The 17,296-nt window shown below is 42.0% G+C and overlaps 1 protein-coding gene across 16 annotated transcripts in view; it reads right to left on the bottom strand.

Annotated features, from left to right (window-relative positions):
* The window catches only part of ZBTB20 (zinc finger and BTB domain containing 20), a 490,951-nt gene that overhangs the window by 162,754 nt on the left and 310,901 nt on the right, over positions 1–17,296 (bottom strand). For 14 of the 16 annotated variants that reach the window (XR_010612124.1, XM_065676360.1, XM_065676353.1 and 11 more), the window contains one exon: positions 6,176–6,276. The exons of 1 other annotated variant lie outside the window; for it this stretch is intronic. The gene's annotated coding sequence lies outside the window, so the exon portion shown is untranslated. Of the gene's footprint in view, positions 1–6,175; positions 6,280–17,296 lie in introns of all 16 variants that reach the window. One more of the 16 variants, XM_065676364.1, reaches the window with a different exon arrangement.

Below are 17,296 nucleotides of genomic sequence, written 5' to 3'. Positions count from 1 at the left end.
TGCATCATAATTACTTACATGTGCAAATACATTGTCTAGGTTTAGGCATTCAGTTAATAATAGTCATAATAATTCTATGCCCTTACACAGAGCCTTTCATCCAAGCTTCTCCAGGTTTGAGTAAGCAATCACTAACTAATGCTTGGGTACCTGTGAGTATTCTGCTGCTCACAAGGATGAAGAAATAGGGGCAAAAGCTCTCCAAGGTCAAGGACAAATAATGATTTGGTGTTCAAGGTAGTAGAGAACTGCAGATGATGGTTTTCTAACGACAGGTGGAACAGAGATGCAGAAGTTTGTAACTGAGCCTGTATTTCTACAACTTCATGCCTCTGTAAGAAGAAGGAGTGCAACAAATGTGCACCTTATAGATCTTCTGTTCCACAAAGCTTAAAGGCTAAAAATTGACATAAATCAGTTCCATGGCTAATCTTGGTGCTAATCACGGTGCAACTCTGGTCTTTACAGAAATACACCCATACTTTGCAGCAAAACACAAAGACTGACAAATTTGCCTTGTTTGGAACTCTTAACCAGTGTGAATGGCTCTCACCTGAGGCTCCACAAATGGAGGCTGAAATCTAGGCTGAAAGTCGAAGGAATCTGGAAAAAGGTACCCTATGAAATTCAATTGTTACAGAAAACATCAAACACCAATTTCATGCTTGTAGATTACTTTCACATTGATCTCTTAAGTACCTGAAACCCATAACAAAACTCTTGAGCATGCCATACTACCCAAAAGATTTTCCAAGGAAGAAATGCTGGATTTTATACTCTTTGATTGTTTACTTCCATCCCACTTTCTAACTGCACACCTGCATTGCTTTCTCTCCCAAGCCAACAGAGAAACCCTTGGCTTCTGTACTCCAGGTCCTTTGCTCCTTACCAAGCAGAACTCCATCCATACTCACTCGAATATATGTTTTCTCGCTTCACTAGATGACCAAAACCCAAGACCTACAAATTATTTTTGCTGTTTCATTTAGCCATGCAATAATAGTAATGCTTTAAACTACTACCTGCTGAAATAGCAATAACTGGTGCACTGCAGTTACTGACCCACACAGGTATACAACTGCCTGTTTGAAGGATTTGACATTAACACATCCCATTTTTGTTTAGCCTACATTTTTGTGCTCCATGTAGCTGCAACAGGAAAGCATTTTTCTGTACATTTCCATTACCTGTTGTGCTTTACACTAATAAAAACACTGGATATTATTTGTCTGGCTGACTGACAAAGCTAGGCATCAAAGCATCATTCCAGTGTCACATACTTCAGCACTCTAATCTTTCAGAACTTGTAAAGCTATCTCTTACGGCGCTTTGCGGGCTGTGAGATCACCCTGACAAACTGTGATAATGTTGGCAATCTCCGAATGGGTGTTCATTTGCAATCTTACTACAGAGGAATTGCTATGTTTCCAAATTTGAGGGCTTGACATAATCTGTCTCCACAAAGCTATCAGGGTCCGTCATAAGGGTGTCTGTGGCACAGGGATTTTATGGGGTTAATATCTATCCCCAGTGCAACTTCATTATAAGCAGTCTAGACTCTAGTCTAACCTAGAGTCTGACTTTATGTATTTGCTTTCTTTTTCTGTATTTAAAATGCCCTTTATTTGTACTGTTATTTTTCTGAAGTGCAAACAGCACGGAGTTACAACATCTAAGTCAGGTATGAGAGATTGCTCCTCCAAATCATGACCAGTTTCCTTACAGTTCATGCCAAGCCCTCTGCTCCCCTCATCACACTTAGTGACTGAGAAACAATGCAAATGTCAGGTCAAGCTACAAAGCTATTGCCATCATCTCTTCCTTTCCGTATGCTCCTAGTACTGGCAGTCTCTGGGCTGCAGTCCACAGGATATCCACAATTATGGCCCAGATTGAGGGAGGGGTAGAAAAAAGATGGTACTCTGCCAAGTATGCCAGAACCTAAACTTGATCCATTTTAAAATTGAAACTGGGACAGCACCGTGTTCTCTAGAATCCATGTAAAGGAAGGAAAATAACTTACCATCTCAGAAGAGGAAAAAAGAGTTAGTGCAGACCTAACATAAATAACTATTTTACTTTTGCTCTGACCCTTATCTTTTAACTAAAGAAATATGCTGTCTTGATACAGAAGGAGATTTTTTAAATGCCATAAGACTGTTAAGCACCTCAAGAAAAAGTGAGACACAGAGAGTCAGGCTTTCTCATAATTATGGGGCCAGTAAACTGCCAGTGAAGTCACTTGATTTTGAAATTACTTAGGAGTCCTTTAGAAAAGCCGGGAACACAGGATGGAAATAGAAAACTAAAAAAAGTGCATCCAGTGTTTCCAAATAAGTTCCCTGCACAACACCCTTCCCCTCCTATCATCCCCTCAGGCAAATTCACCAGCTTGGCAGTTCCTCCCAGTTAACAAAAGATCCTCCCCAAATCCTGCTCAGGGTGTGGGTGAGCCACTGGGACCTGGCCACAGCTGTTGGGTCAAAAGGCCCGTGCCAGGGCACAGGCGCTCCACGTCAGTGCTGGAGCACAAGCTTAACTTTAAGCACCGGCTTGGATATTTGCTGAACTAACGCTGGGATGTTTTTCCTACATATGTTTTTACAAAAGAAGTTCCCTTTCCTTGGATTATTCCATCTAATCAAAACAAAAGTTGTTAAAGACGTACTGTACCGGTTTATCCCCACATAAGCTATTTTCTACATTTCATTCTCTATGGAAAGGGAAAGTCAGTGTCACTATCCAACCTCAGGAATAAGCCACCTAGCTGCAATGCTACTGGAAAATTTTTAAATCCAAGTAAATTCCAAACTTGTATTTTGGTCCCAAATTACAGCAAACTTGTAGCAAAATGCCTGCTGCTTTTACCAGGAGCAGAAACTACCCCTTGTGCCTCTAATCTTTCAGAAAAGCACATGCAGCCTTGGAAGCCCACGGTAAATGCTTTAATGTGTGCATTATCTTCCTGAAGTCAGTAGGTTGTGTGGATGTAAAAAAAAAGGGTTCACGAAAAGCACAAAGATCTGTGGGCTTCAAAAGGTTAAACAGCTTCACTAACACAAACACTGCGGATGGGACTGTCCTTAACACAGCAATGAAAACTGTACCTGCTTCTCCCCTCTAAAACTCCCTTCCTGAGGGCGAATGTTTGTATTTTACAGTAAGCTGAGAACTGATGAGTAACTTGTATAGCAGTTATTATCTGACTCTTTTCTACATAAATCTGGTTTTAAAGGAGAAAAATTCAAAGCAAGGAACCCTAACTCTCGGCTAGTGCCACTGCAGAAGCTGTTTGCTAACAACAGCTGAATTATAGCAATGTGGGGGTTTTATATTTTTTAGTATTTTTAATAATGACAGTAAGACATTATGCACCCCAAATTTTCTAAAAAATAAAGAAAATACATGATCACTTGTAGTTCTCTATTTATAGAGGGAAAGAATACAGAAACACATTAAATTTACCATAAGCAAGGGATTTCATACCATGACAGCAACTTTTAATCTAATTCATTTGTCATATAAATTATGTCCTGGGGGATATCCCATAAAATTAATTAGGTCAGAGAGAGAAGGAAAACAATTTTAAAACTTCTCAAAACTTCAGCAAACAATAGGTTTTAAACACAGCAGCATCAATAATCTCATGGTAAAGTCTTTCCTCCTCAGTCATCAGACGGAGAACAATCTTGGCCCCTCCATGATCAAGGGAATCATACAGGTTCAAGTACACAACACTTCTGAAGCTGACAATTTTGCAAGCAGCTCTGTCTTTCATAACTACGAACTCCCTGGAAAAATTCTGAAATATAATTTAGCAAGGCTTTCATTGTGTCAATGTGGCTTTTAAGCACAAAGCTACAATTGCAAAATCTGGGCACGATATAATTCATCACACAACACAGAAAAGCAAAGGGGAGGAGGGCAGAAGAAAATAATAAGGATTTCAGACAAATTTTAATACTGGCCAAACTCATCCTCAAAACAAAACTCTGAAGCTTTGCCTGTTCACCAGCTTTTCTAGAGTTTAGGCAAAAAGGAATTTGCCCATATACTTTTCCTGTACCACTCCGGCTTCATTTCATGCAAGAAACAAGACATGGGTTTTTTCACTCTTCTCAACACAGCTCACGGAATTGGAAGCGTTGATACACATGTACAAAATCCAACAAGTTTTCTGATCCTATTCAGAGCACAGATCAAATTTTGCTTTTCCTGATGCCTGTGCCACCTTCCAGTGTACACTTCAGTACTAAGGACAGAATAGGAAGACAACGAAATGCAGGGGAGTAACTGAGCTGATGGTGCTTGATCATTAACGACATTAACAGACTGCACTAATGGATAACTCCGCAGTACAAATTTCATCTGGATCATGTGAGGGCATGAGATCACATTTCTGCCAGCTCTTGCATGAGTTAATGTTAGCAGTGGGGAACAAAAGATATCAGATAAGGCATGGAGCTTGCTGGTAAAAGTCAACACATAAAAATATATTTTAAAAACTGCATGAGAAGAATGAATTTATAATGGATCCGTGCTTTGCATTTTGAGGTGACAGAGTTCTCGATCTGGTAGAAAGTTCCCAAAGCTCAATTTACTACATTGTCAAAATATAGCCTGAGGGGACAATCTGACTTACAGCATCTTTATGACTGGTGATGAAAGAACCTCGCTTGGCTTTTAGATACCAAGTTTGGCTCAAGATAGAGCAGTAGAGAACAGAACATCTTTTATTTTATGCTGGGAGTTCAGTGTTCCTCTTCAGCACAGAATTAGGTTTTACTGTATAGAATTCTCACACACAGCTCGCTGATGGGTTAGAATTCACACCTTCAGATTTTGGGGATATACTTCACACCCTTCATTGTTACTGCTACTAAAGATACAGATTACAGTGTCCTCATGTCATTGTAGCATCTGCAACAGAAATCTTTGGAAAATTCGGGGAAAAAAATATGTCTTTTACCAGGCCACAGCATGTCTTAGCCTTGGAAAGGCTTGGGAGTGCAGTAACCACATTAATTGGACACTATACAGACAGACAAGCATAGCTCAGTTATGGTGCAGCTCTTACTGTTCCCTGCCGTGTTGTTTCAAAATACATTTCATGTTTCATCCCGTAATATATACATCTGAAAGCATTGCACAACACCGGACAATGCTACAGAACCACAGGAAATAATTGTTTCACAAACATGAAGCAGTCTGCACAAATATAAATAGTGCAGCCCAAATCTGTTCTAAATTATGCAAATCCACGGAAGTCAACTTGCAACACTAACAGAACAGAAAAGAGCATGTAAAAATGTAAAATATGTCTCTACTGTACAGCTATCCACGGGCCTAAGCCTGCCAGGCTGCCATCATGTACTTTCGCAGCATGGCTTTACAAGAAACAAGAAAAATAAGAGTATCTGGGATTTCTAGTTCTCTCATGCACTGGAGGACACATGTCCAAGAACATATGGACTTCAATGTGTCAGCATCCTACATCACTCTTATTTCAAGAATGTTATTAATTTTTGTGGGTGGAGTCCAAAATCTTAATGTCATATTAGCACACAGTGGCTGTTTCTGTAATGCACGTGTCACAGGGAGCATATGTGTAGCAGTCCAAGGATCGCATTTTAACTTGATTTCAAGTGATTTTCTGAATTATTATACTCTCAAAAGATGAAGTATTGATGCTACTAGCAGGGCATTTCACAACTTTTGTCTTCACAGTTTCATCCACCCACCTCAATTCTGACCTCCAGGATTTTACACTATTGAAGATCTGGATTCTCCACACACAGCTGTTTCAACAAATCACATTTTGCCCTATAAAGCACAGGGTGTGACTTCAGGATCAGTATTTTCAATGCTGAACCAAGTTGTACGAGTGACGTATGCTACTCTAGGCAAAAAGCAAGACTAAGATTAGAAAATTCTTTGCCCTGCTAATTTACCTAGATTTCAATCCAAGCCTTCTCAGATGAATCAGCCGCTTTACCAAACTCGCAGGTACAGACAGATACCGTGGGTATCACCCATGCAACCACTCCAGCTGGATACAGGGAGAAATGTATTGCCAAGGGCTTCTCGGCTGCAAACCAACAGGTGGTTTGGCAGCGCGATTTGTACCTGTTTGTGGTTTTCATCTTTGGTTTCAAGACAGAAAATGAGACGATACCTTTCAATGCTGCATCTCAAGCAGGCTGTACGGAGAGCAAGGTTTCATTCCAACCGAATCTCTCTCTCTCTTGCAAAGCTGAGGAAAACTGCCAACCACTGCTGCTTTTGCCATCAACACGCGATGTAGATGTTAGGGAAAAGCAAAGTAAAGGGAGAGAAGAAAAAGAAAAGGAAAAATGTAAGTTTTACATAAACAACAATGTGTACATAATGACTACATCTGAGGGCAACAAAATAGAAAGTACGGGCTTTAGCATGAGGAAACAAACAAAACCTTGGAACAGCTTGTTCTAAGAGGTTTTTTTTTCTTTTTAGTTCACTGGATACAGAGAATTTTTATTTAAATTTAGTTCCAAGAGATACAATACTTTCGAAACATATGATAAACTTAAAAGGACAACACTAAAGAATCAAACCTATCATAGCATTAAAACGAACTACACCATTACTCAGAGAGCACACTAAGCCCCTTCAACACCCTGCAAAGCAGCAGAAGCACTTAGAACATATGTTCTTGCCTGCAAATAGCCCAGGGTGCAAGAGGTGGGTTTTGTTTTTTTGTTTTTAAAGCCTTCTGCATGGGCCTAACTCTGCCTTTGTTGAAGGTAGTGTTAACACACATTGAATGCAGTGGGAACCAAATGTGGATAACTGCATACTTTGAAAAATCACACCCAATATGTTCAACTGATGCCATCATTCTCTGAGGACAAGTGTAGGCTATGGAATACTACAAGTAATACAGAGCAGTAGTCTAAAGTAAGCTTTTCAGAATCAACGAAACATATTTTGCTACTTTTTCAAAGATAATTGGGAATGTGCGCCTTCAAAATAGTAGTCAAGGGTAGGTAAAGGCTGTCTAGAAATCCTTACTGTGACAGAAATCTCAATGTCTTTTCACAAAATCAGTGTTTTTCAAAGCAACTCTCAACAACCATTAAGACAACAGCTGTTGAAACTACGCTTTTTGGATTAAAGTAAGAAAATGAAAGTCAGTGCCTGTCTGCAGATGTAGACATAATGAGTATCATAGAATCATCAAACAGTTAGGGTTGGAAAGGACCTTAAGATTACCTAGTTCCATACCCCCTGCCATGGGCAGGGATGACTCATGCTAGACCATGTCGTCAAGGGTCTGTCCAACCTGGCCTTGAACACTGCCGGGGGGAAGCATTTACCATTTCTTTGGACAACTTGTTCCAGTGCCTCACCATCACAAGTAAAGAACTTCTTCCTTATATCTAACCTGAACTTCCCCTGTTAAGAATGACCTCAATACATCTGCTAGTAATCAAAATGCGTCCACATTCACTAGTGCACAGAAAGTGGAGTTCTAACGACCATCGAGAAACTTTGTTTTGCCCCAATAACTGTAAAACTATTTCAGGAAGTTGTATGTACTAATTTACCTACAGAAGACAAGATTAGGTGGCATTAAGTCATCTATACTAATACAGACTGAAGAGAAAATGGAACTACTTTACTATGAAGATATAATCACTTGGGGGGAAAGTGGTCCCAAAATGTTCTAATCCTGAGTTGGAACAAAAAAACCCAGGCAAATGGATCTTTTTTCCTCATGAGAAGGCGTTTCCACAAAAGTTCATCTCTCAGATAAAAAGTTCAATTCTCAGATAACTCAGAATTTTTCCATCAACAAGCTAGAAAAAGGAGAAAAGGAAGAAAAACAGAAAAAGAGCCTTCCAGAACCTGCAGTTGGGAAATATGTGGTTTTACTTTTCTTGGGTAAAACAGTTATTCCCAAGGAATTTTATTTTTTTTTTTTTTCAAGAAAAAGAGTTTCCACTGGAAAATCATCCCAATGGAAAATACCTGGCCACGGCTACAAAGGACAGGACCACTGGCTTCAGCAAGGGGTAGGTGAATGCCAAGGTCAGTGGACTGGGTCTGCCACAGTCCTCTTGCACAATCATGGGCAAAGTGCTTCTGTTCTCCGTGACGCTATTTCTCCTCCAGCCGTTCTGCTTCCATAGACAGTCCACTCTTCAGAGCAGGAACCGTCTCTCACAGTATGTTGCATGCAGCCTACCTTAACACATGTTAAATAACTTTCAGAACTGCAGTAACAACAGTGTTTTTCCCTCCTACAGCAGCCAGTTCCCAATACAGAGATGAAGAGAAAAGCATAACCTATGGCTGCAACGCACTGCTAATCAAACACTATTGTATACCATGGGGATGTGAGGGAAGACGCCTTTTCATCTCAGTACTAGTCAGAGCTTATACACACAAAATTAGACAACTACAGTCCAGTCTTGTGATCTGTGTTCCAAGCTGCCAGAAATAAGGCAGGAAAGAAGGGTGGGAGGGGGCATCTCCTGTGTTCGTAATGAAAGAAGAGAGATGACTGGACTGAGAGCTGAAGAGGTTACAAGGCAACAGCAGTGCCGTGAGTTGTTTGGGCTTAAAGCCAAATGTCTTGTATTTCCTTTGATTGTTTCTAAATAATTAATGGTATTAATTTAATCATGTGACCCACCCAACACCCCCTTTTAGAATTTGGCTCTGTGTACTAACACTAAATATAAAGGAGAAAAATGGGACTGTCTATATGTCCTGGTTTTGAGCAGCAGCAGTCATTTTTCTCCTTCTTAGGAGCTAGTGCAGTGCTGTGTTTTGATCTTTTGGCCTTGGAGCAGTGGTGATAACGCCGATGTTTTCAGTTGCTGCTCGAATGTTTGGTGTGGCCAAGGACTTTCTGAGCCTCATGCTCTGCCAGGGAGGAGGGGAGGCTGGGAGGGAGCAGAGACAGGACACCTGACCCAAACTGACCAAAGAGGTATTCCATACCACAGCACGTCATGCCCAGGATGTAACGGGGAGTTACCCAGAAGGGTTGGGACTACAGGGTTGGAGGAGGTATCGGTCGGTGCTTGGCTGGGGGGAGTGGGGTGAATTATTGGTCGGCTGGTGTTGAGGTGTTGTATTCTTTCCTCTTGTTATTTCCTTTAGCACTATTATTATTGGTGGTAGCAGTACTGGTTTGTGTTATACCTTAGTTACTGGGCTGTTCTTATCTCAACCCGTGGGAGTTGCATTCTTTTTGATTCTCCTCTCCGTCCCTCCAGAAGCAGGGGGAGGGCAAGAAGGGGGAGAGTGAGTAAAAGAGGTTTGTGGTTGGGTTTAAACCACGACACTATAGCATACTGAATATTGATGCTGTGTGTTTGGACTGCAACAACAGCTGATACTCATATCCATAAGACTATATCTCTATGGCGCTCGCACTGTTTGCACAAAGTAGATCAAGTAGTAGCCTTCATACTCCATCCATAAACCAGCTCAACTATGGCATATGGACACTGCATGTTTGAAGTAGTAAAATAGAGGGTACAGCTCTCTCTCCACCCACACTTAAGATCAACCTGCCACTACTATTTCACGTAACGTTTTCTGGCAAGCTCCCAGTTTTCAGTCATGCTGGTTTGCTTGAAAGAAACACTCAGAGGAGACTCTGCTTGTCTTGCTGTTCGAACAAACAAACTAATCACACATCTTGAGCTAATGGTCCAAAGCTTAATGAAGATCATAGAAAAGAGGCTACCTGTGATGTGAGCACTCCCTTCTGACTTACCCACACAAGCCACTGCTGTTGGCAAAAGGAAATGGATTATGAGGATAATCAGTAACCCTGAGCTCTGGTCTAGACAAACCTTTGCTTGGTACAGGAGCAGTCAGCCCACAAAGGAAACAGCAACTATTGGAGGTAAAAATTTCACTTCTGCAGGTTTTTTTATGCCAGGGCATTGGCAGCAACAGCAGGAGGACCTGTGCTCCTGTGCTCTTGATGGGGCTGCAAGCCTCACGGGCTCCACATCATCTCATGGGAATATTCTGAGCATTAGGGTTGAGTTCTAAAACTGCCAAAATGTAACAGCAGAAATCCTGAACAAATGCAGACTAATGAAGGCAGCATATGTACTCAGTAAAGATGTTTCTCCATCCTCCTACATGCTACAGCATACTCTCAGCTGCCCTAGTCAAGAATCCAGTCCTACCCATCTTATCTACCTTTTTCCTACCATATTTCCACCTGTCTTGAATCCCATGGCACCTACCATCAGGCAGTATAAAACAGGGTAGCTGTGAGCTAATGGAAGAGAGAAAGAAATCTGACAGCTTGAAGCAGGCCCTCACTTTGTCCAGCAATGCCCCAGACCTCTGCAGGTAAAGACAAAGTGACACCAGGGCTTTCACAGATGCCGAAAGACATTTCTAAAACGTGCACAAAGCCAACCTCATCAAACAGTACCTATGGGAAATGAAGACGGCTTGGTAAAGTCTCATTTCTTATATTTTATCCATGGTTCCCTATTTGGTTGTCATTCTGCAGCCAGACTATCGGATCAAGACTGGCATCAGCGCTTTCTACAGTTGCTATTCTTCAGCCAAGGAAGTGAACACTGAAAAGCTCTTCACTAGAAAGCCTATCCCTAATCCTCAAGGACTTAGCAGGCAAGGCTTAGCGATCCTAAGGCAAAGGATCAAAGGCATCTTTCATCACCACTAACTCACCAAGCCAGTTGGGTTCATAGAGCTCTGAGTGTCAGAACTCAGGCTATAGGGCTCTTCTGCAAGAAATGAGCAGAATGAATACCACACCGACCCTGCTGGGAAGAACACTTCTCACCCTGTCCTGTAAGTGCTTCTCTGACGAGGTTATATAAGGTTGAATAACAGCATGGGTTTATTTCTCAGAGATGTATGTAAATGGAGAAAACACTTAATATCAGTTAAAACAAGAACAGGAAGAGTAACATACACTCAAACCTCAAGTGACTCCTTCAGTTCCTATCAGCTACCTATAAAGAGTGGCAACACCTACACAAGTTAAGAAGCACACCATGAACACCTGATGCCAGAGTAGCCCCCCTTGAAAGTTGTTCACAGTGCCAGTAAATGGGCATTGTGGCTTTGAACTGGAATAAGAAGAAACCGCCTCAAGACAGGAATGATCACATAGAAACCATTAAATTGTCTGTGAGGTAGAAACACTGGAAACAGACAACGAAACAGCCAAACAGTATTTGAGTTGCATCACTTTAAGAAAAGCCTATGTACATATATGCTGGTTTTCAGGATTCTGGGGAGGGGTTGGGGTGGTAGAATGAGAAGATGGCATTTTCCTGTGGCGACAAGGATCTCTGAAAGCGTCTACGTGTCAAGACTTTGCTGAGAATGTGTCTTTGTTCCTTCTCCTGCTTTATTTCCCTTTAATGATAGCTTTGCAGTGAATCCCATTTGTGAGTTCTCAAATAAATGCAAATTTTATCTTGTAAGCAATACCCTCCAAAATGCTACCACAACTGAAAATAAAAATGTTGAGAGCTAAAAGGCACTGGGTCTTCCCCAGTGCCCTCAGGTCCCCAGTGAACTGGACTGCTTGCTATGATTACATATGGAGTACCAGGCAGGGCACTTGCTATTATAAATATGTACTGTATTGAAATACATAGCGTAAGTTGCCAGGGCCCAACATTCTAATTAGAATTACAATTGTGCAATTTACTGATTTATTTGGCTAGCTGACCAAACTGAGAACACAGAAAGGAAAAGAACCAGGCCCAAAACAAGAACTACCTAGGTGTTTACCAAAATGGGCTAGCTTTTTGTTTGTGTTCAATACATTTCAATTAAAATTGACTTAGTTTCAAAACAAAAACAGAAACCTTGTTTTAGAAATATCAAAACAAAACCTTTCGGATTTCCAAAACACTTCTTTCAATTTGTTCTCAGTTTATTTTTTTGCGTAGTCTTGGCTAACTCGTATCTGAGGCAAGCAGTTTTCAGCAAATAAAACATTTAACAGTTGTACTCAGATCTAAAGCTAAGGGCTGAACTGTGAGTCAACCGACCCAGGGAGGCAGGGGATCCACATTCTTGCCTTGGTTCAGCCTCCGTCTTTGTGTCCAAGGTGAGTTATTTCGTTTCTTTATGGTTGTCTCTCTCTCCACGCTTTGTCTCTGCCGTCTCTGAGCTCATCAGTGTTAGATGCAGCTCCTACAGTGTGTCTGTACTGTGCCTAATGCAATAGATTGCTCATCTCAACTGGGGCCTATATGATTTACTATAATATAAATAACTGCTCAACTGCAGTCAAATCTCTTTTTAATGCCAATACTTTCACTTGCATATATTTAGCGGCCCATCATGGGAACGTCAGCTTCTTTTTTAATTAATTACTTATTAATAGAAGTAAAATATGAACGGACGACAAGTCTAGATTCTTCCTGCTTCATCAATTTCAACGCTCAAAGAAAGCATCTCGTTTACAGCTACTGGGAACCAAGGGGGACATGCACTGAATGAAAACTGAAACCCAGGATCACCTCGGCACTGTTGTAGCCCCATTATTTGGGGACAAATCCTCTTATTCCTCCAGGGAAGGCAAGGTAGCTGGATTGAAAGAGCTGTTTAATGGAAAGCCTCACAGGCAACCTGCAGATCCTCTGCGCAGGGCTTTAGGCACACAGTTGTCACCAGTACGAATGGGAAATGCAAGTTCAGTGTCTGCACTGGGGTGGAAACAGCCTGTGAGGCTGAAGGGAATTGGTCTGCTTGCCTCTGTTTTGGGGACCCCTTGCATCTCGCACCTTGCTTAATCAAAAGACAACTTTAGAGCTCGTTAGAAAACAAACAACACAGAAATAGAAATTAGTGCAACACTGCAAAGTCTTCAACTTCAGTGCACAGCACTCGGGGGTGGGAAGGTTTCTCAGAGCACACATGGCTGTCACTGACAATAAAGTCAGTCACGTTTTTAAAACACTGGGGACAGAGTTGCAAATGTGCCCCATTATGTCTTGAGATGTGCTCCCTGGGTACAAAAGGTGCGTGGGTTACGTGTGTTATTTTGCTGAGACCGTAAAAGGCAGCACAAAGTAGAGACTGAGAAAGAGCAACCGTCGAGTACGTGGGGTGATTATTCCTACTGTATGCGCCTGACCCTGGGTGCCCCAGGTAACCTGGAATCCTATCCCACGCTATTTTTCTCCATCCTTGGGGCTGCTCCTCAGCTCCAAGAGACACCAACACCATTTCCCAGCCCCTCACCCCAGCCTCCATCAAGGGCACTGCCAGAGGTGCACAGACCATGCTGGCTGCTGCCAATCCTGCTCTGCCCAAGGGCAGCATTTGCAGTTGGCCATTCCCCTCCACACGAGTGCCCCCACACCACGCTAGAGGAGCAATTATTATAATTAAAAGTAAATCCTCCTCCCTGTTGATTGTCTGCACTTATTGGCCATTGCTGCCATCTAGCCAGATGCACCTCCCATATTCACAGAAGCCTTGAGCTTGTTTGTTTTCCCTTTGCCGCTTGGCCTGAAGCAGGGATGAATGCACCCCTTGTTACTCACTGCCTCTGCAGAGACATTTGTAAACTTTCACAGGGTTTTGTTTTCTTTTTTTTTCCCCAACAGGTGACAAAATACTGCGCAACTGCAGGTGCTCCGGGGACACAAACAGGAAAATGGAGATCAGACGCAGCTGTAGCTGGAGTAAGGGAAAATCAAGATAAACGCAGCAGATAAGAGAGGGCTAAAAAGAGCAAAAAGAAATGACTGAGCAGGGGTTGTTCGCTATTGTGCTGCTGACTTGCTCTTGCAAGGTAGCTCTAGCAGAATGATGTTGTCTATTTTGTTATCAGGCCAAATTTTTGCAGGCGTGACCAGGGGAAGGTTGGAAATTTATTGGGGAAAACAAGAAACGTTTCTGGGCATTGCTGGAAAATGATTGAGAAGTTGTTGACTCAAGCTAGCACTGAAGGATGTGCTGGAGGTCACAGCTGAGGGGCACTGGCTGGCGCTACTGGACTTGTGAAGTAGGAATGATAAAGAAGTGGTTTCAGAGAGCTTCCGAGTTCAGATTTATTCTTACAAAGAATTTGTTCCCAAAATTCAGTCAGGAAAACGTTCCTAATGGAGAGCTCACTCTGCACCCATCCCTTCATCTCCTTTTGGTACACACGGCATGAAATAGGATGAAAAAAAGAATATTCTAAAGAGACTTAGAAATGAAAACATTCAGACAGAGTTTCATGGCCTCCTTTCTGCCCACAATTCAGCTTTAAAAAGCCAATCTAAACTTGAAGACACTGTGGCCATTCACTTCTCTAGACAACCTGGTTTCAGAGCCCTAGATCCAGCAACATAACAAGCAAAAGGTGAAGCACAACGAGTAGAAGTAAATAAACATGACTGCATGATAAAAGACACTGATTGCCCCCTGGCCATAACCTTTCAGCCAAATAAAAGGGACACACACAGAACAATAAATGTCTGTGAATTCAAATTTCTTTTACTGTACTTCCTATTCCACCAGGGTAAGGAAGAAAAAGTTGTCTTTTGCTTCTCTATTTTTTTTTTCCACTTAAAAAGGAGGTTTCACGGGTAATCTAGAGTAATATTCATATGGGAATCCAATTTATGCAGTGGGATAGGATTAAAAAAGGAACAGAAGGTCTGGATTCTGAACCTGCTCTAACAGTTTTGATTTGAATACAGCCCAAGTCTTGAAATGGCTTGTTTTCCACTTCTGGTTTGGAGCTGGTTGAAATACTGCCACAGTAGCACTTCCTGTAAATTTTTTGTCCAAGATTCTCATTATTTGGAACTAAACTCTAAAGATTTTGGCACTGTGAAATCCAAACAAAACTCTGTTCCTGACTCAACTGGCCCAGAAGTCAACCCAAGCTTAATCTGGTTCTGGATCCAAATCCAGCTTCAGCCCATTTCTATTGTTATATAGATTATGCCATAATACCACCTCTAGCCTCAGGATTTATGATGCCGCCTCGCAGGATGCATATTTGTGTGTAAATACATAAATCACATCAGATAAACAAAGAAGACATGCCAGAAAACAGGAGGGGAGGGAAGAGGAGAGATACCTACCAAGCGGTTTGTCTCTAAAGTGTTGCCAGTTGTGAAAGGACTTGACGTGCTAATATCCGCTCATTCAGACTCTTGCAGACATGCTAAGAGCGTGACGGCTGGCAGGCAGTGCATTTAAGTGCTGTTACTGAGGCCCCCAAATATTGACAGAGTGCCAGACTCTGAGAAACTATTGATGTATGCAGCCGGCCGCTGCTCCAGACACCTCTCAGACAGAGTCTTTAAATGTCACAGATTAATGAATTTTCATGAAACGGAGAATGAGAGAAAGAATTAAAAAAAAAAAATATAAAAATATATCCCACGGCACCAGCATGAAAGCATCTTTTATCCCTACACAAAATTCTGCCCTCGAGCCTCAAGATTCCAAATAGATTATAACCGATCTTAAATCAGCAGGAGATACAGGGTGGAGGAGGTTAGACCCTCTAGATCATGCAGAGCATCCTCAAACAAAGCCAATACATGAGAGACTCATTTATACAAAAAACAATGAGTGTCAAGGACCACTCAGATCCAGTTTCATTTAACCAAACCCAGGAGTTACAAAGCTTAAGGGGTGGACTTGTTTAAATGGTTTTTAATCTAAGGTACAAATGGGGCCAAAATACAAAGTTCAGCTGTTGACTTTGAATGACCCTAACCTTAGAGCTATTCAGACAGACAGCTGTACTTGGACCCTCTCTCAGTATTTGATGTTGCGCTTGATCTTATCCAAGAACTGCCAAAGTTACAACATTTTTATGCCATCAGATAAACCAAGTATGTTGATTATTTCTCTTTTTTTCATTTATATCAGTGAACTCAAATATGTATGCAAGAACTTCAAATATCATTAAAATGTAATAATGCAAAATGCATTTGGAGTGCAAATGACAAATCTATGCATAAGACATCATTTAAAGAGGAAAGAAGTGAAGGGATGATGTAGATGATGTATGCAGAGGTAAAAATGGGCCATTTATACCCAACTGTGTTAAAAATACAGCTCCGGTGAGCCCTGTTGCACACAGCCACTCGGAAGCGGGGCTCCATCAGCCATTTGCTCCCCCATTCCCAGAGGTACAGGTGCTGATTCCCACAAGGCTCAACTGCCTTCACCTCCTGCAGGCTGTCCTGCCATATTTCTCTACAACACAATGACACTGAGCAGGGCGAGCATGAATGTGCACGGAGAAGGGCCATGATCAGAGGGCTGGAGCACCTCTCCTATGAAGACTGGCTGAGAGACTTCAGGTTGTTCAGCCTGGAAAAGAGAAGGCTCCAGAGAGACCTGAAAGCAGTTTCTGGTGCCTAAAAGGGGCCTCCAAGAAGTCAAGAGAAGGACTTTTTACAAGGGCATGTGGTGACACGACAGGAAGGAATGGCTATCCATCCTTGCCACCACCCAAAGCATGTCTTCCTTACCACCACACATCCCTTGACCACCAGAACTGCAGCAGGGTGTGCAATTACCCGTAGCTCTGCAAATGATCTGAATGAAGTAGCAAGTAGCCATCCTCTGCTGACAGCCAGACAGAAGAGAGAGCACACATGCGTGTAAAAGTGGATGACACAAATGACTGATTAAGTACATGAGAAGGCAAAATGTCAAAGCCTTTCTATTCTGAGAACAATCTCTATACAAACAGAGGAAAAAAAAAATCAATATAGATTTTCACACAGGGAACTATTTTACACATCATTGCAAACTTACTTTAAAACACTCCGTACTTTTTCCTTAGGACTTTTAAAGACCCTAACGTTACTGGCCCTGTGGGCTTGCTACTTCTCCTCACACCCCCTTTTTCCTTTCTCCTTTCTTCCCCTCTCTTTTTTAAAAAACAGTAAATGAGGAGCTATCACACAATACTAACCCAGAGCATCATTCAGTCTAGTAGCACATCTTCAGCAAAGGCTGTACTGAAAAAAGATGTAAAACCCCTCAGTATTCCCCTTCTACAAAAACTTTCTCCTATACCTCAGTAGAGATTGGCTTCAGTCTAAAGCCTCAGGCAGAGCACTGGGTGGGATGGTCCCTGATGCACACAAAGAAGGCCATGTGCCCAAGCTATGAAGTTGCTCCTCATAAGCACCGATTACCCAGACTCTCTGCAATACCAACATGATGATGTGCCTTTGGGTCCCTTCATGTCCTGGGTACATGCTAGGACATGGCAGGCTTGTCTCAGAGCCTACCTGACACGTCTCCCCAGGAGTGTGGT

This window comes from Lathamus discolor, chromosome 4 (assembly GCF_037157495.1).
Source record: "Lathamus discolor isolate bLatDis1 chromosome 4, bLatDis1.hap1, whole genome shotgun sequence".
NCBI lineage: Eukaryota > Metazoa > Chordata > Aves > Psittaciformes > Psittacidae > Lathamus > Lathamus discolor.
The sequence above is the reverse complement of the archived record's forward strand: the minus strand, read 5'-3'. Positions and strand labels throughout refer to the sequence as shown.